The 27,187-nt window shown below is 37.7% G+C and overlaps 23 non-coding genes across 23 annotated transcripts; 18 read left to right on the top strand and 5 right to left on the bottom strand.

Moving 5' to 3' along the window:
• Positions 1–69: 69 nt before the first annotated feature.
• trnaq-uug (transfer RNA glutamine (anticodon UUG)) lies at positions 70–141 on the bottom strand. The gene has a single exon. It is a non-coding gene; the product is annotated as a tRNA-Gln (tRNA).
• Positions 142–1,084: 943 nt separating this feature from the next.
• trnaq-cug (transfer RNA glutamine (anticodon CUG)) lies at positions 1,085–1,156 on the top strand. The gene has a single exon. It is a non-coding gene; the product is annotated as a tRNA-Gln (tRNA).
• A 317-nt stretch (positions 1,157–1,473) lies between these two features.
• Positions 1,474–1,545, bottom strand: trnaq-uug (transfer RNA glutamine (anticodon UUG)). Its single transcript has one exon. It is a non-coding gene; the product is annotated as a tRNA-Gln (tRNA).
• Positions 1,546–2,243: 698 nt separating this feature from the next.
• trnap-cgg (transfer RNA proline (anticodon CGG)) lies at positions 2,244–2,315 on the top strand. The gene has a single exon. It is a non-coding gene; the product is annotated as a tRNA-Pro (tRNA).
• Positions 2,316–2,761: 446 nt separating this feature from the next.
• Positions 2,762–2,833, top strand: trnap-agg (transfer RNA proline (anticodon AGG)). Its single transcript has one exon. It is a non-coding gene; the product is annotated as a tRNA-Pro (tRNA).
• A 3,276-nt stretch (positions 2,834–6,109) lies between these two features.
• On the top strand, positions 6,110–6,181 carry trnaq-cug (transfer RNA glutamine (anticodon CUG)). The gene has a single exon. It is a non-coding gene; the product is annotated as a tRNA-Gln (tRNA).
• A 662-nt stretch (positions 6,182–6,843) lies between these two features.
• Positions 6,844–6,915, bottom strand: trnaq-uug (transfer RNA glutamine (anticodon UUG)). Its single transcript has one exon. It is a non-coding gene; the product is annotated as a tRNA-Gln (tRNA).
• A 154-nt stretch (positions 6,916–7,069) lies between these two features.
• On the top strand, positions 7,070–7,142 carry trnap-cgg (transfer RNA proline (anticodon CGG)). The gene has a single exon. It is a non-coding gene; the product is annotated as a tRNA-Pro (tRNA).
• Positions 7,143–7,601: 459 nt separating this feature from the next.
• On the top strand, positions 7,602–7,673 carry trnaq-cug (transfer RNA glutamine (anticodon CUG)). The gene has a single exon. It is a non-coding gene; the product is annotated as a tRNA-Gln (tRNA).
• Positions 7,674–8,119: 446 nt separating this feature from the next.
• On the top strand, positions 8,120–8,191 carry trnap-agg (transfer RNA proline (anticodon AGG)). Its single transcript has one exon. It is a non-coding gene; the product is annotated as a tRNA-Pro (tRNA).
• A 1,230-nt stretch (positions 8,192–9,421) lies between these two features.
• trnaq-cug (transfer RNA glutamine (anticodon CUG)) lies at positions 9,422–9,493 on the top strand. Its single transcript has one exon. It is a non-coding gene; the product is annotated as a tRNA-Gln (tRNA).
• A 2,748-nt stretch (positions 9,494–12,241) lies between these two features.
• On the bottom strand, positions 12,242–12,313 carry trnaq-uug (transfer RNA glutamine (anticodon UUG)). Its single transcript has one exon. It is a non-coding gene; the product is annotated as a tRNA-Gln (tRNA).
• A 183-nt stretch (positions 12,314–12,496) lies between these two features.
• Positions 12,497–12,568, top strand: trnap-cgg (transfer RNA proline (anticodon CGG)). Its single transcript has one exon. It is a non-coding gene; the product is annotated as a tRNA-Pro (tRNA).
• A 972-nt stretch (positions 12,569–13,540) lies between these two features.
• Positions 13,541–13,612, top strand: trnap-agg (transfer RNA proline (anticodon AGG)). The gene has a single exon. It is a non-coding gene; the product is annotated as a tRNA-Pro (tRNA).
• A 1,766-nt stretch (positions 13,613–15,378) lies between these two features.
• trnaq-cug (transfer RNA glutamine (anticodon CUG)) lies at positions 15,379–15,450 on the top strand. Its single transcript has one exon. It is a non-coding gene; the product is annotated as a tRNA-Gln (tRNA).
• Positions 15,451–17,440: 1,990 nt separating this feature from the next.
• trnaq-cug (transfer RNA glutamine (anticodon CUG)) lies at positions 17,441–17,512 on the top strand. Its single transcript has one exon. It is a non-coding gene; the product is annotated as a tRNA-Gln (tRNA).
• A 917-nt stretch (positions 17,513–18,429) lies between these two features.
• trnap-cgg (transfer RNA proline (anticodon CGG)) lies at positions 18,430–18,501 on the top strand. Its single transcript has one exon. It is a non-coding gene; the product is annotated as a tRNA-Pro (tRNA).
• Positions 18,502–22,811: 4,310 nt separating this feature from the next.
• Positions 22,812–22,884, top strand: trnaq-uug (transfer RNA glutamine (anticodon UUG)). Its single transcript has one exon. It is a non-coding gene; the product is annotated as a tRNA-Gln (tRNA).
• Positions 22,885–23,848: 964 nt separating this feature from the next.
• On the bottom strand, positions 23,849–23,920 carry trnaq-uug (transfer RNA glutamine (anticodon UUG)). The gene has a single exon. It is a non-coding gene; the product is annotated as a tRNA-Gln (tRNA).
• Positions 23,921–24,103: 183 nt separating this feature from the next.
• Positions 24,104–24,175, top strand: trnap-cgg (transfer RNA proline (anticodon CGG)). Its single transcript has one exon. It is a non-coding gene; the product is annotated as a tRNA-Pro (tRNA).
• Positions 24,176–24,629: 454 nt separating this feature from the next.
• On the top strand, positions 24,630–24,701 carry trnaq-cug (transfer RNA glutamine (anticodon CUG)). Its single transcript has one exon. It is a non-coding gene; the product is annotated as a tRNA-Gln (tRNA).
• Positions 24,702–25,147: 446 nt separating this feature from the next.
• On the top strand, positions 25,148–25,219 carry trnap-agg (transfer RNA proline (anticodon AGG)). Its single transcript has one exon. It is a non-coding gene; the product is annotated as a tRNA-Pro (tRNA).
• Positions 25,220–26,450: 1,231 nt separating this feature from the next.
• On the top strand, positions 26,451–26,522 carry trnaq-cug (transfer RNA glutamine (anticodon CUG)). Its single transcript has one exon. It is a non-coding gene; the product is annotated as a tRNA-Gln (tRNA).
• The last annotated feature ends 665 nt before the right edge of the window (positions 26,523–27,187 follow it).

Genomic DNA, 27,187 nt, shown 5'->3' with positions numbered 1-27,187 from the left:
AAACATCACACACTCAAGGGATCCATAAGAAACTATCATTTTCTAAATTGCCACTTAAGTACTGCAAGTTGGTTCCACCAAGACTTGAACTTGGATCACTGGATTCAAAGCCCAGAGTGCCAACCATTACACCATGGAACCTGCATATCCTCAGCTAAAAAAAAAAGATCCAACATTAAACAGTATTGATGACATTTAATAGTTTCTCATTGACACCTTGATACGATCGATTACTTGTCTCTGGCCCCCTGCCTGAAAGAGGCAATGATGAGAGGTATTGCAAATTATTCTTGCTTAACAAGTGGCTGACTAGTTGATGTAGAAAACAGGGACTAACATTTATTGATAATTGGCCCTCTTTCTGGGGCAAACCGGGTTTGCTGATGAGGGACCTCCTTCACTCTAACCCGGAAGGCACCATCACTCTATCTAGAAACATAGATTACTGGTTAAATCACACTTGACTAACTACACTAGAGCAAGCTCGGACACAGGCAATTACAGTGTCTGTTAGTCCGGGTGAGGAGTCAGTTACAGTAAGATAAAACTAACCAGCACTAGACTGGAAAATTCCTACGCACATAGCATTTCTCTTAGAATAATACATAACTCATATAATGTTTTTTCTGTAGTGACTGTGCCAGATGTGAACATGCATTCTACTGAGGTGGCAAATTATGACGCGTTCAATCGATCGCAACACCAAATAAATAATCTCAAGATCCCCATCATATCAATTCCTAGATGTGATCGAAATAATTTAAGGCGTACTACACAAAATAAACATAATATTATTAATATCACTATTAGTACTACAGTGGTGTCTAAACTTCTGACCACAGTTTGTTCTAGAACTGAGCTGGTAACCCTTAGTTCATCTAAGTATGAAAATGTCATTGAATCTAAATATGTGTTAAAAGTGCAATAAGGTAACCGAGTTTCAGATCGTGTCCCCTATTAAAATCTTAGAATTCATGACTTTTGTTGGAAAGTCTTGTTCCACGGCTTGTTAAAATGAACATCCATTAAATCCAATCAAACCCTTCGTACTGCAGTATCACATTGTTTTACATGTACATTTACAGGTTCCATGGTGTAATGGTTAGCACTCTGGACTCTGAATCCAGTGATCCAAGTTCAAGTCTTGGTGGAACCTTCTTGTAACATTACAGAGCTTAGTGGTTCACTAAGACCTCCATTTGAAAGTTGTTTGCATGAAAAAAACAGCACATCTTAATTTGGCCTAAAAGTACAATGTTGTAGTGCAGTTTCAAATTGTGCTCCTTTTATGTTTATAAGTCCTGTTTTTAGTCAGAAATTATTCCTTTGTGCACAAAATTGTAGTTACATTTGTGACTTTAGAATTGATTTTGACCATTTTTTCAGACATCACACACTCAAGGGATTCATAAAAAAAATATAATGAAGTACAGTATTATTACTGGGTCCTGTACTACTTCATTTACTGCAAGTTGGTTCCACCAAGACTTGAACTTGGATCACTGGATTCAAAGTCCAGAGTGCTAACCATTACACCATGGAACCTGCACTTTATACCAAATGATCCTGCAGTAAACAGTACTTGATTGGATTGTTTGACATTTTTTCATGAAAATGGTAGTAAATTAAAATGTTGCTTAAAAGTGTACCACAACATTTCAGATCGTGTCCCCTTATTTTACATTTTATGAGATTATTTGGGCAAACACGTATGCAGGGCTTGTTGGTCTAGTCGTATGATTCGCGCTTCGGGTGTGAGAGGTCCCGGGTTCAATTCCCGGACAAGCCCTCATGTTTATAAGTATTTTTAATCATAACTTTCTTCCTCGTACACACAACAGTTGTTGTTACATTTGTGACTTTAGACTTGATTTTAACAATGTTTTCAAACAACAACCACTCAAGGGATCAATAACAGTGTTACCTAAATGTATGACCACAGTTTGTTCTAGGACTGAGCTGGTAACTCTTAGTTCATCTATGTATGAAAATGTCAGTGAAACTAAATTTTTGTTAAAAGTGCAATAAAGTAACCAAAATTTAAATTCAGTCCCCTATTAAAATGTCAGATCGCATGAGTTTTGTTGGAAAGAGTGAGAGACGCCCTGTGTTGAAATCCTGGACAAACGCCGAAGTCTTTAAGTCCTGTTTTCAGCACACACTCAAGGGATCAATGACAATCTATCAAATCAAATCAAGTACTGTGTACTGTAGGATCACATTGTTTTACATGTACATTTACAGGTTCCATGGTGTAATGGTTAGCACTCTGGACTCGGAATCCAGTGATCCAAGTTCAAGTCTTGGTGGAACCTTCTTCTAACATTAGAGTGATTAGTGTTCAGTATGACCTCCATTTGAATATTTTCACATGCAAAAAGGAGTGAGTCTAAGTTTGTTTTAGAAGTAAAATGTTGTAGTCCACTTCCAAATAGTGATCCTTATATGTTTATAAGTCCTGTTTTTAGTCACAAACTTTCCCTCGACACACAAGTTGTCTTTATAATTGTGACTTTAAACTTTTACATCAATATTCCATACAGCACACACTCAAGAGATCAATAAAAACCTCTGAAATAAATATAGTTGTGTCTCAACTTACGAGCTCTATTTGTTCTAGGACTGAGGTCGTAAACCCTCAGTTTATTTATGCATGAAAATGGTAGTCAATCAAAATATGTGTTAAAAGTGCAGTTTCAGATTGTGTCCCCTATTAAAAGATTAAAACATTTTAAAAATATGTTTGCCAACACGTCTTTAAGGCTTGTTGGTCTAGTCGTATGATTCTCGCTTAGGGTGCGAGAGGTCCCGGGTTCAATTCCCGGACAAGCCCTTATGTTTGTAAGACCTATTTTTAGTCACAACTTGTCTTTCTTGTACACACAATTGTTGTTACATTCGTGACTTATCAAATACAGTGTTACCTAAATGTATGACCACAGTTTGTTCTAGGACTGAGCTGGTAACCCTTAGTTCATCTATGTATGAAAATGTCAGTGAATCTAAATATGTGTTAAAAGTGCAATAAGGTAATCAAGTTTCAGATTGTGTCCCCTATTAAAACCTCACATTTCATAAGATTGGTTGGTAAGTCTTGTTCCAGGACTTCTTAGTCTCGTCGTATCCTTCTTGCTGAGGGTGTGAGAGATGGTCTGGGTTCAAATTCTGTACAAGCTTTTATGTCTGTCAGTCATTACTTTTTACTTTGTACACACATAATAATATTTATTTCTACTTTTGACAGCGAACTTCATTTTAAACTTGATTATCTTTTTTTGTGAAGGCATACAGTAAAGGGATCAATAAAACACTCCGATACTGCAAGCTGGTTCCACCAAGACTTGAACTCGGATCACTGGATTCAGAGTCCAGAGTGCTAACCATTACACCATGGAACCTGTATATACACGGGTAAAATAACGTCATCCAACAGTAAACAGTATTGATGGAATTTGATCGATTGTCATTGACACCTTGAGTGTAAGTTGTCAGGAAAATGGAGGGAGACGTTTAAATCAAGTCTAAAGTAAAAAAAGACAAGACTTGTGACTGTGTGTACGAGGGGAAAAGTCATGACTGAAAACAGGAATTATAATTTTAACACAAGGACTTGTCCAAGACCAACAAACCCTGCAACATGATTACCCAACAAATCTCAAATAAAATGTGAGATTTTGATAATCTTGAAACCAAAATTTAAATTCACTACCATCTTCATGCACAAAAGAAATAAGGGTTTACAAGATCAGTCCTAGAACAAATAGAGCTCGTAAATTAAGAAACAACTGTATTTGATTTTGTAGATTTTCATTGATCCCTTGATTATGTGCCCTCTGGAAAAGTGAAATAAAAGTTGGACGAGCACTTGTGTTTATAATTCTTGTTTTCAGTCATGACTTTTCCCCTCGTACACACAGTCACAAGTCTTGTCTTTTTTTTACTTTAGACTTGATTTAAACGTTTCCCTCCATTTTCCTGACAACTCAAGGTGTAAATGAGATGTAATCACATTTTATCAATACTGTTTACTGTGGGATCACTTTCTTTTACCTGTGTATATACAGGTTCCATGGTGTAATGGTTAGCACTCTGGACTCTGAATCCAGTGATCCAAGTTCAAGTCTTGGTGGAAACGTCTTGCAGTAACTTGATAGATTCGTAGTGACTGAAAACAGGACTTAAAGACTTCAGCATTTGTCCAGGATTGCAACACAGGGCGTCTCTCACCTTGCGTGAGAATCCTACGATGAGAACAAAAAGCCTTACCAACAAATTTCATGAAATGTGAGATTTTAATAGGGGACACAATCTGAAACTGTGTTACCTTATTGCACTTTTAACACATATTTAGTTTCACTGACATTTTCATACATAGATGAACTAAGGGTTACCAGCTCTAGCAAAGTAAGATTTCCAATGTACGCCAAACTGTCTGTTTAACTGTGCATATGACAATAAAAAATCTTGAATCTTGAATCAGTCCTAGAACAAACTGTGGTCATAAATTTCGGTACCACTGTTATTGATTCCTTGAGTGGTTAATTTTTGAAAACATTGTTAAAATCAAGTCTAAAGTCACAAATGTAACGACAACTGTGTGTACGAGGAAGAAAGTTATGATTAAAAATTGGACTTAAATACATGAGGGCTTGTCAGGGAATTGAACCCGGTACCTCTCGCAGCCGAAGCGAGAATCATACGGTGGGCAATTAATTTTTACCAGGGGCCGCATGAGCAACCCGAGCACTGCTGGAGGGCCACACCGACAATATTTCAATTAAATTTTGCTTCAATTATTTTTGATATACCGTAAGATAAAAAATAATAATATTTTCATTTAACCTAACTTATCTTTATACAAAAGCAGATGGCTTTTGATGGTTTTATTTTTAACACTTTCTTACACAACACTTCCTGATGTATAAATACCATGCAAAAATGTCAATTTCTGTCACTTTTATCCTGCATCCTCTTTGTTGTGAACGTAGCACGCCTGTAAGGTGATTGGCGAAGAAGGAGGAAGCGTTGCTGTTGCGGAAATGAGGAGTGAGGATAGACGTGCGTGTGGAAAGAACGAGATAAGTTGAGCTGTGTTAGTATAGCTGGCTCAATAAAAGTTTAAAAAGAGCGTCAGACTTGGTGTGCACTTCTTCTGGACGCTACAATTGATGTCAGAAGTGGGATGAAATGCCTCCCAGTTCGCCTTGCCATCAAACCTGGGAGTCTTCATTGAGGGCGGGATTCCCCCATGGCAAGCAGCGTGAGCTGCACCTGTAGACACTGCCTCTCTCCTTCCTTTCTCTCTCTCTCTCTCTCTCTCTCTATCTCTCTCTCTCTCCTCACGTGGCACGTACCTCTCGATGACGTAGCAGGCTGCGCACACAATTAAGCAGCGCAGTATGCGCACATTTTTACTTCTGCCACCAATTGTAGCGTCCAGAAGAAGTGCACACCAAGTCTGACGCTCTTTTTAAACTTTTATTGAGCAAGCTATACTAACACAGCTCAACTTATCTCGTTCTTTCCACACTCACGTCTATCCTCACTCCTCATTTACGCAACTCAAGAAGACAACATCAACGTCAGCAGGTGGTTACACTATATTCTTTAAACACAGCAACATGTGTACCACAAATTAAGCACACGGCTTTACCTTTACTTGGCAGTCCATGTCTTGTTGAAAACACGCCATTCGTCATCACCTTTTCTTTTTTTAGCGTCTCGGGGATAACCGGACGGACCGCCCATAAATAACACTTTTCAAAACAAAAGCAGCACCGTTGTATTGCACGCACGACATAGATACTTTTTAAAATTTATTTTGTAATTTATGATTGGCCTCACACGGGCCGGACAGGGACGTACAAAGGGCCGGATGCGGCCCGTGGGCCGCAGAATGCCCAGGTCTGGACTAGACCAACAAGCCCTGCATACATGCTTGCCCAACTAATCTCATGAAATGTGAAATTAGGGGACACAATCTGAAATTTTGTGGTAAACTTTTAACCAACATTTTAATTTACTACTATTTTCATGAAAAAATGTCAAACAAAATCTGTTATATCCAATCAAGTACTCTTTACTGCAGGATACTTTGGGTTATTTTACAGGTTCCATGGTGTAATGGTTAGCACTCTGGACTCTGAATCCAGTGATCCAAGTTCAAGTCTTGGTGGAACCTTCTTGTCACATTAGAGTGATTAGTGTTCAGTATGACCTCCATTTGATTAGTGAATACATGAAGAATGCAAATAAATTACATTTCTATAAAAAATAGTTTTTGTCCATTTTCAGATTGTGTCCCTTATATGTTTATAAGTCATGTTTTTAGTCACAACTTTTTCAGTTTTACACACAGTTGTCTTTATATGTGTGATTTTAAACTTGATTTTAAACTTTTCCCTTAATATTCCATACATCACACACTCAAGAGATCAATAAAGATCTCTGAAATAAATACAGTTGTGTCTCAACTTACTAGCTCTATTTGTTCTAGGACTGAGGTCGTAAACCCTCAGTTTATTTATGCATGAAAATGGTAGTCAATCAAAATATGTGGTAAAAGCACAATTTCAAAAAGTGTCGTCTATTAAAATATTGTAATTTTTAAAGATGTTTGCCACTTTATTTTACAGGACTTGTTGGTCTAGTAGTATGATTCTCACTTCGGGTGCTATATTCAATGAAATATTTCCCTCGTACACACAGTTGTCGTTACATTTGTGACTTTAGACTTGATTTTGAACATTTTTTCAGACATTACACATTTAAGGGATCCATAAAAATCCATCAAACTAATTACAGTGGTATTACTGAACAATTTGCCACTTCAATAGTGCAAGTTGGTTCCACCAAGACTTGAACTTGGATCACTGGATTCAAAGTCCAGAGTGCTAACCATTACACCATGGAACCTGTGTATAACTCCAAATGATCCTGCAGTAAAGAGTACTTGATTGGATATAACAGATTTTGTTTGACATTTTTTCATGAAAATGGTAGTAAATTAAAATGTTGGTTAAAAGTTTACCACAAAATTTCACATCGTGTCCCCTAATTTCACATTGTTGGCTTGTTGGTCTAGTCGTATTGATTCTCGCTTCGGGTGCGAGAGGTCCCGGGTTCAATTCCCGGACAAGCCCTCATGTTTATAAGTATTTTTAATCATAACTTTCTTCCTCGTACACACAAACAGTTGTTGTTACATTTGTGGACTTTAGACTTGATTTTAACAATGTTTTTCAAACAACAACCACTCAAGGGATAAATAACAGTGTTACCTAAATGTATGACCACAGTTTGTTCTAGGGACTGAGCTGGTAACCCTTAGTTCATCCATGTATGAAAATGTCAGTGAAACTAAATATGTGTTAAAAGTGCAATAAAGTAACCAAAATTTAAATTCAGTCCCCTATTAAAATGTCAGATCGCATGAGTTTTTGTTGGAAAGGGTGAGAGACGCCCTGTGTTGAAATCCTGGACAAACGCCGAAGTCTTTAAGTCCTGTTTTCAGCACACACTCAAGGGATCAATGACAATCTATCAAATCAAGTCAAGTACTGTGTACTGTAGGATCACATTGTTTTACATGTACATTTACAGGTTCCATGGTGTAATGGTTAGCACTCTGGACTCTGAATCCAGTGATCCAAGTTCAAGTCTTGGTGGAACCTTCTTGTAACATTAGAGTGATTAGTGTTCAGTATGACCTCCATTTGAATATTTTCACATGCAAAAAGGAGTGAGTCTAAGTTTGGCTTAGAAGTAAAATGTTGTAGTCCAGTTCCAAATAGTGATCCTTATATGTTTATAAGTCCTGTTTTTAGTCACAAACTTTCCCTCGACACACAAGTTGTCTTTATAATTGTGACTTTAAACTTTTACATCAATATTCCATACATCATACACTCAAGAGATCAATAAAAACCTCTGAAATAAATACAGTTGTGTCTCAAATTACGAGCTCTATTTGTTCTAGGACTGAGGTCGTAAACCCTCAGTTTATTTATGCATGAAAATGGTAGTCAATCAAAATATGTGGTAAAAGTGCAGTTTCAGATTGTGTCCCCTATTAAAAGATTAAAACATTTTAAAAATAGGTTTGCCATCACGTCTTTAAGGCTTGTTGGTCTAGTCGTATGATTCTCGCTTAGGGTGCGAGAGGTCCCGGGTTCAATTCCCGGACAAGCCCTTATGTTTGTAAGACCTATTTTTAGTCACAACTTGTCTTTCTTGTACACACAATTGTTGTTACATCCGTGACTTATCAAACACAGTGTTACCTAAATGTATGACCACAGTTTGTTCTAGGACTGAGCTGGTAACCCTTAGTTCATCTATGTATGAAAATGTCAGTGAATCTAAATATGTGTTAAAAGTGCAATAAGGTAATCAAGTTTCAGATTGTGTCCCCTATTAAAACCTCACATTTCATAAGATTGGTTGGTAAGTCTTGTTCCAGGACTTCTTAGTCTCGTCGTATCCTTCTTGCTGAGGGTGTGAGAGATGGTCTGGGTTCAAATTCTGTACAAGCTTTTATGTCTGTCAGTCATTACTTTTTACCTTGTACACACATAATAATATTTATTTCTACTTTTGACAGTGAACTTCATTTTAAACTTGATTATCTTTTTTTGTGAAGGCATACAGTAAAGGGATCAATAAAACACTCCGATACTGCAAGCTGGTTCCACCAAGACTTGAACTCGGATCACTGGATTCAGAGTCCAGAGAGCTAACCATTACACCATGGAACCTGTATATACACAGGTAAAATAACGTCATCCAACAGTAAACAGTATTGATGGAATTTGATCGATTGTCATTGACACCTTGAGTGTAAGTTGTCAGGAAAATGGAGGGAAACGTTTAAATCAAGTCTAAAGTAAAAAAAAGACAAGACTTGTGACTGTGTGTACGAGGGGAAAAGTCATGACTGAAAACAGGAATTATAATTTTAACACAAGGACTTGTCCAAGACCAACAAACCCTGCAACATGATTACCCAACAAATCTCAAATAAAATGTGAGATTTTGATCATCTTGAAACCAAAATTTAAATTCACTACCATCTTCATGCACAAAAGAAATAAGGGTTTACAAGATCAGTCCTAGAACAAATAGAGCTCGTAAATTAAGAAACAACTGTATTTGATTTTGTAGATTTTCATTGATCCCTTGATTATGTGCCCTCTGGAAAAGTGAAATAAAAGTTGGACGAGCACTTGTGTTTATAATTCTTGTTTTCAGTCATGACTTTTCCCCTCGTACACACAGTCACAAGTCTTGTCTTTTTTTACTTTAGACTTGATTTAAACGTTTCCCTCCATTTTCCTGACAACTCAAGGTGTAAATGAGATGTAATCAAATTTCATCAATACTGTTTACTGTGGGATCACTTTCTTTTACCTGTGTATATACAGGTTCCATGGTGTAATGGTTAGCACTCTGGACTCTGAATCCAGTGATCCAAGTTCAAGTCTTGGTGGAACCTTCTTGCAGTAACTTGATAGATTCGTAGTGACTGAAAACAGGACTTAAAGACTTCAGCATTTGTCCAGGATTTCAACACAGGGCGTCGCTCACCTTGCGTGAGAATCCTATGACGAGAACAAAAAGCCTTACCAACAAATTTCATGAAATGTGAGATTTTAATAGGGGACACAATCTGAAACTCAGTTACCTTATTGCACTTTTAACACATATTTAGTTTCACTGACATTCTCATACATAGATGAACTAAGGGTTACCAGCTCTAGCAAAGTAAGATTTCCAATGTACGCCAAACTGTCTGTTTAACTGTGCATATGACAATAAAAAATCTTGAATCTTGAATCAGTCCTAGAACAAACTGTGGTCATAAATTTATGTACCACTTTTATTGATTCCTTGAGTGGTTAATTTTTGAAAACATTGTTAAAATCAAGTCTAAAGTTACAAATGTAACGACAACTGTGTGTACGAGGAAGAAAGTTATGATTAAAAATTGGACTTAAATACATGAGGGCTTGTCCGGGAATTGAACCCGGGACCTCTCGCACCCGAAGCGAGAATCATACGACGACCAGGGGTGGGCAATTAATTTTTACCAGGGGCCGCATGAGCAACCCGAGCACTGCTGGAGGGCCACACCGACAATATTTCAATTAAATTTTGCTTCAATTATTTTTGATATACCGTAAGATAAAAAATAATAATATTTTCATTTAACCTAACTTATCTTTATACAAAAGCAGATGGCTTTTGATGGTTTTATTTTTTAACACTTTCTTACACAACACTTCCTGATGTATAATACCATGCAAAAATGTCAATTTCTGTCACTTTTATCCTGCATCCTCTTTGTTGTGAACGTAGCACGCCTGTAAGGTGATTGGCGAAGAAGGAGGAAGCGTTGCTGTTGCGGAAATGAGGAGTGAGGATAGACGTGCGTGTGGAAAGAACGAGATAAGTTGAGCTGTGTTAGTATAGCTGGCTCAATAAAAGTTTAAAAAGAGCGTCAGACTTGGTGTGCACTTCTTCTGGACGCTACAATTGGTGGCAGAAGTGGGATGAAATGCCTCCCAGTTCGCCTTGCCATCAAACCTGGGAGTCTTCATTGAGGGCGGAATTCCCCCATGGCAAGCAGCGTGAGCTGCACCTGTAGACACTGCCTCTCTCCTTCCTCTCTCTCTCTCTCTCTCTCTCTCTCTCTCTCTCTCTCTCTCTCTCTCTCTCTCTCTCTCTCTCTCTCTCTCCTCACCTGGCACATACCTCTCGATGACGTAGCAGGCTGCGCACACAATTAAGCAGCGCAGTATGCGCACATTTTGACTTCTGCCACCAATTGTAGCGTCCAGAAGAAGTGCACACCAAGTCTGACGCTCTTTTTAAACTTTTATTGAGCAAGCTATACTAACACAGCTCAACTTATCTCGTTCCTTCCACACGCACGTCTATCCTCACTCCTCATTTACGCAACTCAAGAAGACAACATCAACGTCAGCAGGTGGTTACACTATATTCTTTAAACACAGCAACATGTGTACCACAAATTAAGCACACGGCTTTACCTTTACTTGGCAGTCCATGTCTTGTTGAAAACACGCCATTCGTCATCACCTTTTCTTTTTTTAGCGTCTCGGGGATAACCGGACGGACCGCCCATAAATAACACTTTTCAAAACAAAAGCAGCACCGTTGTATTGCACGCACGACATAGATACTTTTTAAAATTTATTTTGTAATTTATGATTGGCCTCACACGGGCCGGACAGGGACGTACAAAGGGCCGGATGCGGCCCGTGGGCCGCAAAATGCCCAGGTCTGGACTAGACCAACAAGCCCTGCATACATGTTTGCCCAACTAATCTCATGAAATGTGAAATTAGGTGACACAATCTGAAATTTTGTGGTAAACTTTTAACCAACATTTTAATTTACTACCATTTTCATGAAAAAATGTCAAACAAAATCTGTTATATCCAATCAAGTACTCTTTACTGCAGGATACTTTGGGTTATTTTACAGGTTCCATGGTGTAATGGTTAGCACTCTGGACTCTGAATCCAGTAATCCAAGTTCAAGTCTTGGTGGAACCTTCTTGTAACATTAGAGTGATTAGTGTTCAGTACGACCTCCGTTTGATTAGTGAATACATAAAGAATGCAAATAAATTACATTTCTGTAAAAAATAGTTTTTGTCCATTTTCAGATTGTGTCCCTTATATGTTTATAAGTCATGTTTTTAGTCACAACTTTTTCAGTTTTACACACAGTTGTCTTTATATGTGTGATTTTAAACTCGATTTTAAACTTTTCCCTTAATATTCCATACATCACACACTCAAGACATCAATAAAGATCTCTGAAATAAATACAGTTGTGTCTCAACTTACGAGCTCTATTTGTTCTAGGACTGAGGTCGTAAACCCTCAGTTTATTTATGCATGAAAATGGTAGTCAATCAAAATATGTGGTAAAAGCACAATTTCAAAAAGTGTCGTCTATTAAAATATTTTTTTTTTTAAAGATGTTTGCCACATTATTTTACAGGACTTGTTGGTCTAGTCGTATGATTCTCACTTCGGGTGCTATATTCAATCAAATATTTCCCTCGTACACACAGTTGTCGTTACATTTGTGACTTTAGACTTGATTTTGAACATTTTTTCAGACATTACACATTTAAGGGATCCATAAAAATCCATCAAACTAATTACAGTGGTATTACTGAACAATTTGCCACTTCAACAGTCCAAGTTGGTTCCACCAAGACTTGAACTTGGATCACTGGATTCAAAGTCCAGAGTGCTAACCATTACACCATGGAACCTGTATATACCTCCAAATGATCCTGCAGTAAAGAGTACTTGATTGGATATAACAGATTTTGTTTGACATTTTTTCATGAAAATGGTAGTAAATTAAAATGTTGGTTAAAAGTTTACCACAAAATTTCACATCGTGTCCCCTAATTTCACATTTCATGAGATTAGTTGGGCAAAGTTGAGTGCAGGGCTTGTTGGTCTAGTCGTATGATTCTCGCTTCGGGTGCGAGAGGTCCCGGGTTCAATTCCCGGACAAGCCCTCATGTTTATAAGTATTTTTAATCATAACTTTCTTCCTCGTACACACAACAGTTGTTGTTACATTTGTGACTTTAGACTTGATTTTAACAATGTTTTCAAACAACAACCACTCAAGGGATCAATAACAGTGTTACTTAAATGTATGACCACAGTTTGTTCTAGGACTGAGCTGGTAACCCTTAGTTCATCTATGTATGAAAATGTCAGTGAAACTAAATATGTGTTAAAAGTGCAATAAAGTAACCAAAATTTAAATTCAGTCCCCTATTAAAATGTCAGATCGCATGAGTTTTGTTGGTAAGGGTGAGAGACGCCCTGTGTTGAAATCCTGGACAAACGCCGAAGTCTTTAAGTCCTGTTTTCAGCACACACTCAAGGGATCAATGACAATCTATCAAATCAAATCAAGTACTGTGTACTGTAGGATCACATTGTTTTACATGTACATTTACAGGTTCCATGGTGTAATGGTTAGCACTCTGGACTCTGAATCCAGTGATCCAAGTTCAAGTCTTGTTGGAACCTTCTTGTAACATTAGAGTGATTAGTGTTCAGTATGACCTCCATTTGAATATTTTCACATGCAAAAAGGAGTGAGTCTAAGTTTGGCTTAGAAGTAAAATGCTGTAGTCCAGTTCCAAATAGTGATCCTTATATGTTTATAAGTCCTGTTTTTAGTCACAAACTTTCCCTCGACACACACGTTGTCTTTATAATTGTGACTTTAAACTTTTACATCAATATTCCATACAGCACACACTCAAGAGATCAATAAAAACCTCTGAAATAAATACAGTTGTGTCTCAACTTACGAGCTCTATTTGTTCTAGGACTGAGGTCGTAAACCCTCAGTTTATTTATGCATGAAAATGGTAGTCAATCAAAATATGTGGTAAAAGTGCAGTTTCAGATTGTGTCCCCTATTAAAAGATTAAAACATTTTAAAAATATGTTTGCCATCACGTCTTTAAGGCTTGTTGGTCTAGTCGTATGATTCTCGCTTAGGGTGCGAGAGGTCCCGGGTTCAATTCCCGGACAAGCCCTTATGTTTGTAAGACCTATTTTTAGTCACAACTTGTCTTTCTTGTACACACAATTGTTGTTACATTCGTGACTTATCAAATACAGTGTTACCTAAATGTATGACCACAGTTTGTTCTAGGACTGAGCTGGTAGCCCTTAGTTCATCTATGTATGAAAATGTCAGTGAATCTAAATATGTGTTAAAAGTGCAATAAGGTAATCAAGTTTCAGATTGTGTCCCCTATTAAAACCTCACATTTCATAAGATTGGTTGGTAAGTCTTGTTCCAGGACTTCTTAGTCTCGTCGTATCCTTCTTGCTGAGGGTGTGAGAGATGGTCTGGGTTCAAATTCTGTACAAGCTTTTATGTCTGTCAGTCATTACTTTTTACCTTTTTACACACATAATAATATTTATTTCTACTTTTGACAGTGAACTTCATTTTAAACTTGATTACCGTAATTTCCGGACTATAAGCCGCAGGGACCCCCCCTCGTTCTGGTCCCTGCGGCTTATACAAGGGTGCGGCTTATTTACGGCCTGTTCTTCTCCGACACCGACGGAGAGGATTTCGGTGGTTTTAGTACGCAGGAGGAAGACGATGACACAATGATTAAAGACTGACTTTTCATATACCGGTAGGCTGGTTATTTTGATAACGTACAGGCGAGCACTTTGTATTACTTTGCACCGTTGTATTATTTGTACTCTGCACGAATGCTGTTCGCCATGTCAAACATGTGAAAGTTTGATTGAATGATTGAAAGATTTATTGTTAATAAATGGGACGCTTTGCGTTCCCAAACAGTCATTTCTGTCCCGACAATCCCCTCCGTGGTAGCAGGAACCCCTATATACTACGGTAATTACACATCAAAACCCTGCGGCTTATAGTCGGGTGCGGCTTATATATGGAGCAATCTGTATTTTCCCCTAAATTTAGCTGGTGCGGCTTATAGTCAGGTGCGGCTTATAGTCCGGAAATTACGGTATCTTTTTTTGTGAAGGCATACAGTAAAGGGATCAATAAAACAATACGATACTGCAAGCTGGTTCCACCAAGACTTGAACTCGGATCACTGGATTCAGAGTCCAGAGTGCTAACCATTACACCATGGAACCTGTATATACACAGGTAAAATAACGTCATCCAACAGTAAACAGTATTGATGGAATTTGATCGATTGTCATTGACACCTTGAGTGTAAGTTGTCAGGAAAATGGAGGGAAACGTTTAAATCAAGTCTAAAGTAAAAAAAGACAAGACTTGTGACTGTGTGTACGAGGTGAAAAGTCATGACTGAAAACAGGAATTATAATTTTAACACAAGGACTTGTCCAAGACCAACAAACCCTGCAACATGATTACCCAACAAATCTCAAATAAAATGTGAGATTTTGATAATCTTGAAACCAAAATTTAAATTCACTACCATCTTCATGCACAAAAGAAATAAGGGTTTACAAGATCAGTCCTAGAACAAATAGAGCTCGTAAATTAAGACACAACTGTATTTGATTTTGTAGATTTTCATTGATCCCTTGATTATGTGCCCTCTGGAAAAGTGAAATAAAAGTTGGACGAGCACTTGTGTTTATAATTCTTGTTTTCAGTCATGACTTTTCCCCTCGTACACACAGTCACAAGTCTTGTCTTTTTTTACTTTAGACTTGATTCAAACGTTTCCCTCCATTTTCCTGACAACTCAAGGTGTAAATGAGATGTAATCACATTTTATCAATACTGTTTACTGTGGGATCACTTTCTTTTACCTGTGTATATACAGGTTCCATGGTGTAATGGTTAGCACTCTGGACTCTGAATCCAGTGATCCAAGTTCAAGTCTTGGTGGAACCGTCTTGCAGTAACTTGATAGATTCGTAGTGACTGAAAACAGGACTTAAAGACTTCAGCGTTTGTCCAGGATTGCAACACAGGGCGTCTCTCACCTTGCGTGAGAATCCTATGACGAGAACAAAAAGCCTTACCAACAAATTTCATGAAATGTGAGATTTTAATAGGGGACACAATCTGAAACTCGGTTACCTTATTGCACTTTTAACACATATTTAGTTTCACTGACATTTTCATACATAGATGAACTAAGGGTTACCAGCTCTAGCAAAGTAAGATTTCCAATGTACGCCAAACTGTCTGTTTAACTGTGCATATGACAATAAAAAATCTTGAATCTTGAATCAGTCCTAGAACAAACTGTGGTCATAAATTTAGGCACCACTGTTATTGATTCCTTGAGTGGTTAATTTTTGAAAACATTGTTAAAATCAAGTCTAAAGTCACAAATGTAACGACAACTGTGTGTACGAGGAAGAAAGTTATGATTAAAAATTGGACTTAAATATATGAGGGCTTGTCCGGGAATTGAACCCGGGACCTCTCGCACCCGAAGCGAGAATCATACGACGACCAGGGGTGGGCAATTAATTTTTACCAGGGGCCGTATGAGCAACCCGAGCACTGCTGGAGGGCCACACCGACAATATTTCAATTAAATGTTGCTTCAATTATTTTTGATATACCGTAAGATAAAAAATAATAATATTTTCATTTAACCTAACTTATCTTTATACAAAAGCAGATGGCTTTTGATGGTTTTATTTTTAACACTTTCTTACACAACACTTCCTGATGTATAATACCATGCAAAAATGTCAATTTCTGTCACTTTTATCCTGCATCCTCTTTGTTGTGAACGTAGCACGCCTGTAAGGTGATTGGCGAAGAAGGAGGAAGCGTTGCTGTTGCGGAAATGAGGAGTGAGGATAGACGTGCGTGTGGAAAGAACGAGATAAGTTGAGCTGTGTTAGTATAGCTGGCTCAATAAAAGTTTAAAAAGAGCGTCAGACTTGGTGTGCACTTCTTCTGGACGCTACAATTGGTGTCAGAAGTGGGATGAAATGCCTCCCAGTTCGCCTTGCCATCAAACCTGGGAGTCTTCATTGAGGGCGGAATTCCCCCATGGCAAGCAGCGTGAGCTGCACCTGTAGACACTGCCTCTCTCCTTCCTCTCTCTCTCTCTCTCTCTCTCTCTCTCTCTCTCTCTCTCTCTCTCTCTCTCTCTCTCTCTCTCTCTCTCTCTCCTCACGTGGCACGTACCTCTCGATGACGTAGCAGGCTGCGCACACAATTAAGCAGCGCAGTATGCGCAAATTTTTACTTCTGCCACCAATTGTAGCGTCCAGAAGAAGTGCACACCAAGTCTGACGCTCTTTTTAAACTTTTATTGAGCAAGCTATACTAACACAGCTCAACTTATCTCGTTCCTTCCACACGCACGTCTATCCTCACTCCTCATTTACGCAACTCAAGAAGACAACATCAACGTCAGCAGGGGGTTACACTATATTCTTTAAACACAGCAACATGTGTACCACAAATTAAGCACACGGCTTTACCTTTACTTGGCAGTCCATGTCTTGTTGAAAACACGCCATTCGTCATCACCTTTTCTTTTTTTAGCGTCTCGGGGATAACCGAGCGGACCGCCCATAAATAACACTTTTCAAAATAAAAGCAGCACCGTTGTATACGACATAGATACTTTTTAAAATGTATTTTGTAATTTATGATTGGCCTCACACGGGCCGGACAGGGACGTACAAAGGGCCGGAGAATGCCCAGGTCTGGACTAGACCAACAAGCCCTACATACATGTTTGCCCAACTAATCTCATGAAATGTGAAATTAGGGGACACAATCTGAAATTTTGTGGTAAACTTTTAACCAACATTTTAATTTACTACTATTTTCATGAAAAAATGTCAAACAAAATCTGTTATATCCAATCAAGTACTCTTTACTGCAGGATACTTTGGGTTATTTTACAGGTTCCATGGTGTAATGGTTAGCACTCTGGACTCTGAATCCAGTGATCCAAGTTCAAATCTTGGTGGAACCTTCTTGTAACATTAGAGTGATTAGTGTTCAGTATGACCTCCGTTTGATTAGTGGTTACATAAAGAATGCAAATAAATTACATTTCTGTAAAAAATAGTTTTTGTCCATTTTCAGATTGTGTCCCTTATATGTTTATAAGTCATGTTTTTAGTCACAACTTTTTCAGTTTTACACACAGTTGTCTTTATATGTGTGATTTTAAACTTGATTTTAAACTTTTCCCTTAATATTCCATACATCACACACTCAAGAGATCAATAAAAATCTCTGAAATAAATACAGTTGTGTCTCAACTTACGAGCTCTATTTGTTCTAGGACTGAGGTCATAAACCTTCAGTTTATTTATGCATGAAAATGGTAGTCAATCAAAATATGTGGTAAAAGCACAATTTCAAAAAGTGTCGTCTATTAAAATATTGTATTTTTTAAAGATGTTTGCCACATTATTTTACAGGACTTGTTGGTCTAGTCGTATGATTCTCACTTCGGGTGCTATATTCAATCAAATATTTCCCTCGTACACACAGTTGTCGTTACATTTGTGACTTTAGACTTGATTTTGAACATTTTTTCAGACATTACACATTTAAGGGATCCATAAAAAACCATCAAACTAATTACAGTGGTATTACTGAACAACTTGCCACTTCAATAGTCCAAGTTGGTTCCACCAAGACTTGAACTTGGATCACTGGATTCAAAGTCCAGATTGCTAACCAGTACACCATGGAACCTGTATGTAACTCCAAATGATCCTGCAGTAAAGAGTACTTGATTGGATATAACAGATTTTGTTTGACATTTTTTCATGAAAATGGTAGTAAATTAAATTGTTGGTTAAAAGTTTACCACAAAATTTCACATCGTGTCCCCTAATTTCACATTTCATGAGATTAGTTGGGCAAAGTTGAGTGCAGGGCTTGTTGGTCTAGTTGTATGATTCTCGCTTCGGGTGCGAGAGGTCCCGGGTTCAATTCCCAGATAAGCCCTCATGTTTATAAGTATTTTTAATCATAACTTTCTTCCTCGTACACACAATAGTTGTTGTTACATTTGTGACTTTAGACTTAATTTTAACAATGTTTTCAAACAACAACCACTCAAGGGATCAATAACAGTGGTACCTAAATGTATGACCACAGTTTGTTCTAGGACTGAGCTGGTAACCCTTAGTTCATCTATGTTTGAAAATGTCAGTGAAACTAAATATGTGTTAAAAGTGCAATAAAGTAACCAAAATTTAAATTCAGTCCCCTATTAAAATGTCAGATCGCATGAGTTTTGTTGGTAAGGGTGAGAGACGCCCTGTGTTGAAATCCTGGACAAACGCCGAAGTCTTTAAGTCCTGTTTTCAGCACACACTCAAGGGATCAATGACAATCTATCAAATCCAATCAAGTACTGTGTACTGTAGGATCACATTGTTTTACATGTACATTTACAGGTTCCATGGTGTAATGGTTAGCACTCTGGACTCTGAATCAAGTGGTCCAAGTTCAAGTCTTGGTGGAACCTTCTTGTAACATTAGAGTGATTAGTGTTCAATATGACCTATTTGAATATTTTCACATGCAAAAAGGAGTGAGTCTAAGTTTGGCTTAGAAGTAAAATGTTGTAGTCCAGTTCCAAATAGTGATCCTTATATGTTTATAAGTCCTGTTTTTAGTCACAAACTTTCCCTCGACACACAAGTTGTCTTTATAATTGTGACTTTAAACTTTTACATCAATATTCCATACAGCACACACTCAAGAGATCAATAAAAACCTCTGAAATAAATACAGTTGTGTCTCAACTTACAAGCTCTATTTGTTCTAGGACTGAGGTCGTAAACCCTCAGTTTATTTATGCATGAAAATGGTAGTCAATCAAAATATGTGGTAAAAGTGCAGTTTCAGATTGTGTCCCCTATTAAAAGATTAAAACATTTTAAAAATATGTTTGCCATCACGTCTTTAAGGCTTGTTGGTCTAGTCGTATGATTCTCACTTAGGGTGCGAGAGGTCCCGGGTTCAATTCCCGGACAAGCCCTTATGTTTGTAAGACCTATTTTTAGTCACAACTTGTCTTTCTTGTACACACAATTGTTGTTACATTCGTGACTTATCAAATACAGTGTTACCTAAATGTATGACCACAGTTTGTTCTAGGACTGAGCTGGTAACCCTTAGTTCATCTATGTATGAAAATGTCAGTGAATCTAAATATGTGTTAAAAGTGCAATAAGGTAATCAAGTTTCAGATTGTGTCCCCTATTAAAACCTCACATTTCATAAGATTGGTTGGTAAGTCTTGTTCCAGGACTTCTTAGTCTCGTCGCATCCTTCTTGCTGAGGGTGTGAGAGATGGTCTGGGTTCAAATTCTGTACAAGCTTTTATGTCTGTCAGTCATTACTTTTTACCTTGTACACACATAATAATATTTATTTATACTTTTGACAGTGAACTTCATTTTAAACTTGATTATCTTTTTTTGTGAAGGCATACAGTAAAGGGATCAATAAAACACTCCGATACTGCAAGCTGGTTCCACCAAGACTTGAACTCGGATCACTGGATTCAGAGTCCAGAGTGCTAACCATTACACCATGGAACCTGTATATACACAGGTAAAATAACGTCATCCAACAGTAAACAGTATTGATGGAATTTGATCGATTGTCATTGACAGCTTGAGTGTAAGTTGTCAGGAAAATGGAGGCAAACGTTTAAATCAAGTCTAAAGTAAAAAAAGACAAGACTTGTGACTGTGTGTACGAGGGGAAAAGTCATGACTGAAAACAGGAATGATAATTTTAACACAAGGACTTGTCCAAGACCAACAAACCCTGCAACATGATTACCCAACAAATCTCAAATAAAATGTGAGATTTTGATAATCTTGAAACCAAAATTTAAATTCACTACCATCTTCATGCACAAAAGAAATAAGGGTTTACAAGATCAGTCCTAGAACAAATAGAGCTCGTAAATTAAGAAACAACTGTATTTGATTTTGTAGATTTCCATTGATCCCTTGATTATGTGCCCTCTGGAAAAGTGAAATAAAAGTTGGACGAGCACTTGTGTTTATAATTCTTGTTTTCAGTCATGACTTTTCCCCTCGTACACACAGTCACAAGTCTTGTCTTTTTTTTTTTTACTTTAGACTTGATTTAAACGTTTCCCTCCATTTTCCTGATGTAATCACATTTTATCAATACTGTTTACTGTGGGATCACTTTCTTTTACCTGTGTATATACAGGTTCCATGGTGTAATGGTTAGCACTCTGGACTCTGAATCCAGTGATCCGAGTTCAAGTCTTGGTGGAACCGTCTTGCAGTAACTTAATAGATTTGTAGTGACTGAAAACAGGACTTAAAGACTTCAGCATTTGTCCATGATTGCAACACAGGGCGTCTCTCACCTTGCGTGAGAATCCTATGACGAGAACAAACAGCCTTACCAACAAATTTCATGAAATGTGAGATTTTAATAGGGGACACAATCTGAAACTCGGTTACCTTATTGCGCTTTTAACACATATTTAGTTTCACTGACATTTTCATACATAGATGAACTAAGGGTTACCAGCTCTAGCAAAGTAAGATTTCCAATGTACGCCAAACTGTCTGTTTAACTGTGCATATGACAATAAAAAATCTTGAATCTTGAATCAGTCCTAGAACAAACTGTGGTCATAAATTTAGGCACCACTGTTATTGATTCCTTGAGTGGTTAATTTTTGAAAACATTGTTAAAATCAAGTCTAAAGTCACAAATGTAACGACAACTGTGTGTACGAGGAAGAAAGTTATGATTAATAATTGGACTTAAATACATGAGGGCTTGTCCGGGAATTGAACCCGGGACCTCTCGCACCCGAAGCGAGAATCATACGACTAGACCAGGGGTGGGCAGTTAATTTCTACCGGGGGCCGCATGAGCAACCCGAGCACTGCTGGAGGGCCACACCGACAATATTTCAATTAAATTTTGCTTCAATTATTTTTGATATACCGTAAGATAAAAAATAATAATATTTTCATTCAACCTAACTTATCTTTATACAAAAGCAGATGGCTTTTGATGGTTATATTTTTAACACGTTCTTACACAACACTTCCTGATGTATAATACCATGCAAAAATGTCAATTTCTGTCACTTTTATCCTGCATCCTCTTTGTTGTGAACGTAGCACGCCTGTAAGGTGATTGGCGAAGAAGGAGGAAGCGTTGCTGTTGCGTAAATGAGGAGTGAGGATAGACGTGCGTGTGGAAAGAACGAGATAAGTTGAGCTGTGTTAGTATAGCTTGCTCAATAAAAGTTTAAAAAGAGCGTCAGACTTGGTGTGCACTTCTTCTGGACGCTACAATTGATGTCAGAAGTGGGATGAAATGCCTCCCAGTTCGCCTTGCCATCAAACCTGGGAGTCTTCATTGAGGGCGGAATTCCCCCATGGCAAGCAGCGTGAGCTGCACCTGTAGACACTGCCTCTCTCCTTCCTTTCTCTCTCCCTCTCTCTCTCTCTCTCTCTCTCTCTCTCTCTCTCTCTCTCTCTCTCCTCACGTGGCACGTACCTCTCGATGACGTAGCAGGCTGCGCACACAATTAAGCAGCGCAGTATGCGCACATTTTGACTTCTGCCACCAATTGTAGCGTCCAGAAGAAGTGCACACCAAGTCTGACGCTCTTTTTAAACTTTTATTGAGCAAGCTATACCAACACAGCTCAACTTATCTCGTTCCTTCCACACGCACGTCTATCCTCACTCCTCATTTACGCAACTCAAGAAGACAACATCAACGTCAGCAGGTGGTTACACTATATTCTTTAAACACAGCAACATGTGTACCACAAATTAAGCACACGGCTTTACCTTTACTTGGCAGTCCATGTCTTGTTGAAAACACGCCATTCGTCATCACCTTTTCTTTTTTTAGCGTCTCGGGGATAACCGGACGGACCGCCCATAAATAACACTTTTCAAAATAAAAGCAGCACCATTGTATTGCACGCACGACATAGATACTTTTTAAAATTTATTTTGTAATTTATGATTGGCCTCACACGGGCCGGACAGGGACGTACAAAGGGCCGGAGAATGCCCAGGTCTGGACTAGACCAACAAGCCCTGCATACATGTTTGCCCAACTAATCTCATGAAATGTGAAATTAGGGGACACAATCTGAAATTGTGTGGTAAACTTTTAACCAACATTTTAATTTACTACCATTTTCATGAAAAAATGTCAAACAAAATCTGTTATATCCAATCAAGTACTCTTTACTGCAGGATACTTTGGGTTACTATACAGGTTCCATGGTGTAATGGTTAGCACTCTGGAATTTTGAATCCAGTGATCCAAGTTCAAGTCTTGGTGGAACCAACTTACAGTAACTTTATAGATTTGTATGGATCCCTTGAGAGTGTGATGTCTGAAAAAATGGTCAAAATCAATTCTAAAGTCACAAATGTAAAGATAACTGTGTGTACTGAGGAACTAGTTGTGACTAAAAACAGGACTTATAAAAGGAGCACGGTTTTACACTACAACATTGTACTTTTAGGCTAAATTAAGATGCACTCATTTTTTTCCCTGACAACGTACACTCAAGGTGTCAATAAGATGTAATCACATTTCATCAATACTGTGTACTGTAGGATCACATTGTTTTACAATTCTTGGTGGAACCTTCTTGTAACATTAGAGTGATTAGTGGTCAGCATGACCTCCATTTGATTAGTGAATACATGAAGAATGCAAATAAATTACATTTCTGTAAAAAATAGTTTTTGTGCATTTTCAGATTGTGTCCCTTATATGTTTATAAGTCATGTTTTTAGTCACAACTTTTTCAGTTTTACACACAGTTGTCTTTACATGTGTGATTTTAAACTTGATTTTAAACTTTCCCCTTAATATTCCTTACATCACACACTCAAGAGATCAATAAAGATCTCTGAAATAAATACAGTTGTGTCTCAACTTACGAGCTCTATTTGTTCTAGGACTGAGGTCGTAAACCCTCAGTTTATTTATGCATGAAAATGGTAGTCAATCAAAATATGTGGTAAAAGCACAATTTCAAATAGTGTCGTATATTTAAACATTTAATTTTATTTTTGCCACATTATTTTACAGGACTTGTTGGTCTAGTCGTATGATTCTCACTTCGGGTGCTATATTCAATCAAATATTTCCCTCGTACACACAGTTGTCGTTACATTTGTGACTTTAGACTTGATTTTGAAAATTTTTTCAGACATTACACATTTAAGGGATCCATAAAAATCCATCTAACTAATTACAGTTGTATTACAGAACAATTTGCCACTTCAATAGTCCAAGTTGGTTCCACCAAGACTTGAACTTGGATCACTGGATTCAAAGTCCGGAGTGCTAACCATTACACCATGGAACCTGTACATAACTCCAAATGAACCTGCAGTAAATAGTACTTGATTGGATATAACAGATTTTGTTTGACATTTTTTCATGAAAATGGTAGTAAATTAAAATTTTGGTTAAAAGTTTACCACAAAATTTCACATTGTGTCCCCTAATTTCACATTTCATGAGATTAGTTGGGCAAAGTTGAGTGCAGGGCTTGTTGGTCTAGTCGTATGATTCTCGCTTCGGGTGCGAGAGGTCCCGGGTTCAATTCCCGGACAAGCCCTCATGTTTATAAGTATTTTTAATCATAACTTTCTTCCTTGTACACACAACAGTTGTTGATACATTTGTGACTTTAGACTTGATTTTAACAATGTTTTCAAACAACAACCACTCAAGGGATCAATAACAGTGTTACCTAAATGTATGACCACAGTTTGTTCTAGGACTGAGCTGGTAACCCTTAGTTCATCTAAGTATGAAAATGTCAGTGAAACTAAATATGTGTTAAAAGTGCAATAAGGTAACCAAAATTTAAATTCAGTCCCCTATTAAAATGTCAGATCGCATGAGTTTTGTTGGAAAGGGTGAGAGACGCCCTGTGTTGAAATCCTGGACAAACGCCGAAGTCTTTAAGTCCTGTTTTCAGCACACACTCAAGGGATCAATGACAATTTATCAAATCAAATCAAGTACTGTGTACTGTAGGATCACATTGTTTTACATGTACATTTACAGGTTCCATGGTGTAATGGTTAGCACTCTGGACTCTGAATCCAGTGATCCAAGTTCAAGTCTTGGTGGAACCTTCTTGTAACATTAGAGTGATTAGTGATCAGTATGACCTCCATTTGAATATTTTCACATGCAAAAAGGAGTGAGTCTAAATTTGGCTTAGAAGTAAAATGTTGTAGTCCAGTTCCAAATAGTGATCCTTATATGTTTATAAGTCCTGTTTTTAGTCACAAACTTTCCCTCGACACACAAGTTGTCTTTATATTTGTGACTTTAAACTTTTACATCAATATTCCATACATCACACACTCAAGAGATCAATAAAAACCTCTGAAATAAATACAGTTGTGTCTCAACTTACGAGCTCTATTTGTTCTAGGACTGAGGTCGTAAACCCTCAGTTTATTTATGCATGAAAATGGTAGTCAATCAAAATATGTGTTAAAAGTGCAGTTTCAGATTGTGTCCCCTATTAAAAGATTAAAACATTTTAAAAATATGTTTGCCATCACGTCTTTAAGGCTTGTTGGTCTAGTCGTATGATTCTCGCTTAGGGTGCGAGAGGTCCCGGGTTCAATTCCCGGACAAGCCCTTATGTTTATAAGACCTATTTTTAGTCACAACTTGTCTTTCTTGTACACACAATTGTTGTTACATTCGTGACTTATCAAACACAGTGTTACCTAAATGTATGACCACAGTTTGTTCTAGGACTGAGCTGGTAACCCTTAGTTCATCTATGTATGAAAATGTCAGTGAATCTAAATATGTGTTAAAAGTGCAATAAGGTAATCAAGTTTCAGATTGTGTCCCCTATTAAAACCTCACATTTCATAAGATTGGTTGGTAAGTCTTGTTCCAGGACTTCTTAGTCTCGTCGTATCCTTCTTGCTGAGGGTGTGAGAGATGGTCTGGTTTCAAATTCTGTACAAGCTTTTATGTCTGTCAGTCATTACTTTTTACCTTGTACACACATAATAATATTTATTTCTACTTTTGACAGTGAACTTCATTTTAAACTTGATTATCTTTTTTTGTGAAGGCATACAGTAAAGGGATCAATAAAACACTCCGATACTGCAAGCTGGTTCCACCAAGACTTGAACTCAGATCACTGGATTCAGAGTCCAGAGTGCTAACCATTACACCATGGAACCTGTATATACACAGGTAAAATAACGTCATCCTACAGTAAACAGTATTGATGGAATTTGATGGATTGTCATTGACACCTTGAGTGTAAGTTGTCAGGAAAATGGAGGGAGACGTTTAAATCAAGTCTACAGTAAAAAAAGACAAGACTTTTGACTGTGTGTACGAGGGGAAAAGTCATGACTGAAAACAGGAATTATAATTTTAACACAAGGACTTGTCCAAGACCAACAAACCCTGCAACATGATTACCCAACAAATCTCAAATAAAATGTGAGATTTTGATAATCTTGAAACCAAAATTTAAATTCACTACCATCTTCATGCACAAAATAAATAAGGGTTTACAAGATCAGTCCTAGAACAAATAGAGCTCGTAAATTAAGACACAACTGTATTTGATTTTGTAGATTTTCATTGATCCCTTGATTATGTGCCCTCTGGAAAAGTGAAATAAAAGTTGGACGAGCACTTGTGTTTATAATTCTTGTTTTCAGTCATGACCTTTCCCCTCGTACACACAGTCACAAGTCTTGTCTTTTTTTTTACTTTAGACTTGATTTAAACGTTTCCCTCCATTTTCCTGACAACTCAAGGTGTAAATGAGATGTAATCACATTTCATCAATACTGTTTACTGTGGGATCACTTTCTTTTACCTGTGTATATACAGGTTCCATGGTGTAATGGTTAGCACTCTGGACTCTGAATCCAGTGATCCAAGTTCAAGTCTTGGTGGAACCGTCTTGCAGTAACTTGATAGATTCGTAGTGACTGAAAACAGGACTTAAAGACTTCAGCATTTGTCCAGGATTGCAACACAGGGCGTCTCTCACCTTGCGTGAGAATCCTATGACGAGAACAAAAAGCCTTACCAACAAATTTCATGAAATGTGAGATTTTAATAGGGGACACAATCTGAAACTGTGTTACCTTATTGCACTTTTAACACATATTTAGTTTCACTGACATTTTCATACATAGATGAACTAAGGGTTACCAGCTCTAGCAAAGTAAGATTTCCAATGTACGCCAAACTGTCTGTTTAACTGTGCATATGACAATAAAAAATCTTGAAACTTGAATCAGTCCTAGAACAAACTGTGGTCATAAATTTAGGCACCACTGTTATTGATTCCTTGAGTGGTTAATTTTTGAAAACATTGTTAAAATCAAATCTAAAGTCACAAATGTAACGACAACTGTGTGTACGAGGAAGAAAGTTATGATTAAAAATTGGACTTAAATACATGAGGGCTTGTCCGGGAATTGAACCCGGGACCTCTCGCACCCGAAGCGAGAATCATACGACGACCAGGGATGGGCAATTAATTTTTACCGGGGGCCGCATGAGCAACCCAAGCACTGCTGGAGGGCCACACCGACAATATTTCAATTCAATTTTGCTT

The sequence above is a fragment of the Entelurus aequoreus genome, linkage group LG11 (genome assembly GCF_033978785.1).
Source record: "Entelurus aequoreus isolate RoL-2023_Sb linkage group LG11, RoL_Eaeq_v1.1, whole genome shotgun sequence".
NCBI classification, from domain to species: domain Eukaryota; kingdom Metazoa; phylum Chordata; class Actinopteri; order Syngnathiformes; family Syngnathidae; genus Entelurus; species Entelurus aequoreus.
The sequence above is the reverse complement of the archived record's forward strand: the minus strand, read 5'-3'. Positions and strand labels throughout refer to the sequence as shown.